This window comes from Sapajus apella, unplaced genomic scaffold (genome assembly GCF_009761245.1).
Source record: "Sapajus apella isolate SASKATOON/1434 unplaced genomic scaffold, GSC_monkey_1.0 scaffold7681, whole genome shotgun sequence".
NCBI lineage: Eukaryota > Metazoa > Chordata > Mammalia > Primates > Cebidae > Sapajus > Sapajus apella.
In genome coordinates this window covers 1-2,732 of record NW_022444605.1, presented here as the reverse complement: position 1 = coordinate 2,732, position 2,732 = coordinate 1, and the positions used below count along the sequence as shown (strand labels likewise).

General features: G+C 50.8%; 1 pseudogene across 1 annotated transcript; it reads left to right on the top strand.

The window, feature by feature from the left end:
• The first annotated feature begins 1,639 nt into the window (after positions 1-1,639).
• LOC116548174 lies at positions 1,640-2,626 on the top strand (annotated as a pseudogene). The gene has a single exon (XR_004267339.1). The product of XR_004267339.1 is annotated as a zinc finger and SCAN domain-containing protein 2 pseudogene (transcript).
• The last annotated feature ends 106 nt before the right edge of the window (positions 2,627-2,732 follow it).

Here is a 2,732-nt window from a genome sequence, read left to right as displayed (position 1 = left end):
ATTTTTTGGCATTAGAGATAATGTTGTGGTTTTGTGTCCTTGCAAATAAATTTCTTTTTGCAAAGATGTTTATTAAGATAAATTACTGCCGGGCGCGGTGGCTCACGTCTGTAATCCCAGCACTTTGGGAGGCCGAGGCGGGTGGATCACGAGGTCAAGAGATCGAGACCATCCTGGTCAACATGGTGAAACCCCGTCTCTATTAAAATTACAAAAAATGAGCTGAGCATGGTGGTGCGTGCCTGTAATCCCAGCGACTCAGGAGGCTGAGGCAGGAGAATTGCCTGAACCCAGGAGGCGGAGGTTGCGGTGAGCCGAGATCGCGCCATTGCACTCCAGCCTGGGTAACAAGAGCAAAACCCCGTCTCAAAAAAAAAAAAAAAAGATAAATTATTGAGGGGCAGGACTGGAGAGTATGGGCATGCTTTAAACTTCATACTTGAAGTATGGTAATAATGCTGTTGAGATACTGCCTTTCTTCCAATGAAGCTCAAAGGGCTTTGACCTCTGATCCATTGCCAATCCCTAAGATGCCCCTGTAACAACAGAAACATGAGTGTTATTATCTCTATTCATTAGGTGGTCACTGAGATTGAGTGACTTAGTTGTTTGTTAGGTCTCGGCCACACGGTGCAAGTCAGAACTGACATGAGAGTCCTTAGCATTTCAGTAAGGGGTTTTTCAGGGAACTTTGCATTTCTGATACTCGTTCTTTGGTGTTTTGGAAGGAACAACGCTGTATTTTATTGTGCTTGGGTTCCGTTTTTTTTTTTTTGAGACGGAGTCTTGCTCTTTCGTCCATGTCACTCAGGCTGGTGTGCAGTGGCGCAGTCTCAGCTCACTGCAACCACCACCTCCTGGGTTCAAAAGTTTCTCTTGCCTCAGCCTCCCAAATAGCTGAAACTATAGGCACCCACCATCACGCCCGGCCAATTTTTAAATTTTTTTTATTTTTTAGTAGAGACAGGGTTTCACTATGTTGGCCAGGCTGGTCTCGAACTCCTGACCTTGTGATTCGCCCACCTTGACCAACCAAAGTGCTGGAATTACAGGTGTGAGCCACTGTGCCAGGCCACCTGGCTAATTTTTGTATTTTTAATAGAGACACGGTTTCTCAGGTGATCAGCCCAACTCGGCCTCCGAAAGTGCTGGGAATTACAGGCATGAGACACCACAACCAGCCTTCTTAACTTCTCTTACCCCAGAGAAATGTTTTCAGGAATAAGCCATTTTTCCTTTAAGAGGAACAGGAAACGTCTGTTGATTATGTAAGGACCACTTGGTGGTCTGACCTGGGCTGTTTTGTTTTTTTAGAGACAGGGTCTCGCTATGTTGCCCAGGCTGGAGTGCAGTGGCTATTCACAGGCGCGATCCCACTACTGATCAGCACAGGAGTTTTGACCTGCTCCGTTTCCGACCTGGGCCAGTTCACCCCACCTTAGGGCAACCTGGTGGTCCCCTGCTCCTGGGAGGTCACCATATTGATGCCGAACTTAGTGCGGACACCCGATCGGCATAGCGCACTACAGCCCAGAACTCCTGGACTTAAGAGATCCTCTAGCCTCAGCCTTCTGAATAGCTGGGACTACAGGCACACGCTACCACGCCCAGCTGACCTGGGCTCTTGTGAGTTAGATTGCTTTACGACAGTCTTCTATTGATTATGGTTCTCTTTTGTTTCTCAGCAGGACTGCTTGTTGAGATTTGAGGAGGGAAGTGTCTTACTCGAGAGCCTGGCTAGAGAAGACTGAGGGTCAAGGCTTGAAGCCTGAGTGATTGCCCCAGGATTGTGGATGATGGCTGCAGAGATCCCCAGAGTGACCACTCCGCTGAGCCCATTGGTCCAGGTGCCTCAAGAGGAAGATAGACAGGAGGAGGAGGTCACCACCATGATCCTGGAGGATGACTCCTGGGTGCAGGAAGCTGTACTGCAGGAGGATGGCCCTGAGTCTGAGCCCTTTCCCCAGAGTGCCAGCAAGGGCAGCCCCCAGGAGGAGGCAACCGGGGGACCGCAGGGTGCGCTCGGCCGCCTCCGAGAGCTCTGTCGGCGCTGGCTGAGGCCAGAGGTACACACCAAGGAGCAGATGTTGACCGTGCTGCCAAAGGAAATTCAGGCTTGGCTGCAAGAGCATCGGCCTGAAAGCAGTGAGGAGGCGGTGGCCCTGGTGGAAGACTTGACCCAGACCCTTCGGGACAGTGGTGAGATGCAGAACCTCATAGGGAGAGGGCGGGAGGTGGAGGAGTGTGGTGTTTCACAGGAGGATACCGTGGTGTTCAAGACAGAGTGGGGGCCAGCGCCATCCCTCTGCTCTGTCTGCAGGTAGTCAGCGTGTTCGTCGGCCTTTTAGTGTCCTCACTATGTGCAGTGTCAGCTCCTGAACTGCAGTAGGGGAGGGGCTTAGAGCTACATTTGCATAGTAAGCAGTTTTTACTTCTGTGTTTATTTGGAGTGGTTGGGAAGCTGACGGAAGTTATCATGGGGAGGAGCTGGAGACCCATACGAACCACCCCCTGGCACCTTCACTAGGTCGTGCAAGAAACACCCAAATCTTTCCTGCAATTAGAGAAAACAATCTGATGTTTTCAACATGATTTTTTTTTTGAGACTCTATGTCGCTCTGTCGCCCAGGCTGGGGTGCAGTGGCACGATCTTGGCTCACTGCAACCTCCGCCTCCTGGGTTCAAGCAGTTCTCCTGCCTCAGCCTCCTAAGTAGCTGGGATTACAGGCACG